This window comes from Phaethon lepturus, unplaced genomic scaffold (assembly GCF_000687285.1).
Source record: "Phaethon lepturus isolate BGI_N335 unplaced genomic scaffold, ASM68728v1 scaffold36856, whole genome shotgun sequence".
NCBI lineage: Eukaryota > Metazoa > Chordata > Aves > Phaethontiformes > Phaethontidae > Phaethon > Phaethon lepturus.
The window spans coordinates 19945-20579 of record NW_010546293.1 but is presented as its reverse complement, the minus strand read 5'-3'; the positions used below and the strand labels follow the sequence as shown (position 1 = coordinate 20579).

Here is a 635-nt window from a genome sequence, read left to right as displayed (position 1 = left end):
CTGCTGAACATTACAGGAATCAGCGGCCGAGAAGCGGGGGGCTGTATGGCCTTGGCCTGAGCTTTGTCTTAGGGCGTCCTGGGGAAACCTCCGAGCTTTGCTGGGGCGAGTTGCTTTAGAAATAACAAGGTTTTTCTGGTTGAATTTGCTCCTGCCTCCGAGCTCAGTGGCCGTCGGGTCGCTGGTTTCTGCGGGTTTCCAAGCTGGTTTTGAGACCTGGGGGCAGCCCCTGACCCCCACGGGCGCGATGCTCAGGTCTCGTCTCGCATTCCTGGCTGTGACAAACTGACTTACAGGTCAAGGCGAGTTCTACCTCTGCGAATGCAGAAAGGGGATCGCTCTCCCTCTTTCTCTCTACAAGCGATAGACGTTAAGTACCGTTTGTGCTCTGGTATTCACACTTTCCCCAAAGAAAAGCCGGTAATTGTTTGCTCTTGTGAGAAAAAGAGGCAGAGAGAGAAGAGGCAAGGAAAGGCAAAGAGATAAAAAAAGAGAGGGGAAAAAGATAAAAGGGAGAAAGAGCGAAAGGAGAAAGAAAAAGGAGAAAAGATAGAGAAAGGTAAAAGAAAGAGGGAAAGGAGGAAAAAACAGAAGGGAGAGAGAAAGAATGCGAGAGGAAGAAGGAAAGAGAAGGA

The 635-nt window shown here is 49.9% G+C and overlaps 1 protein-coding gene across 2 annotated transcripts in view; it reads left to right on the top strand.

Annotated features, from left to right (window-relative positions):
• Positions 1-635, top strand: part of TFAP2B (transcription factor AP-2 beta (activating enhancer binding protein 2 beta)) — a 23116-nt gene that overhangs the window by 2719 nt on the left and 19762 nt on the right. The window lies entirely within an intron of this gene.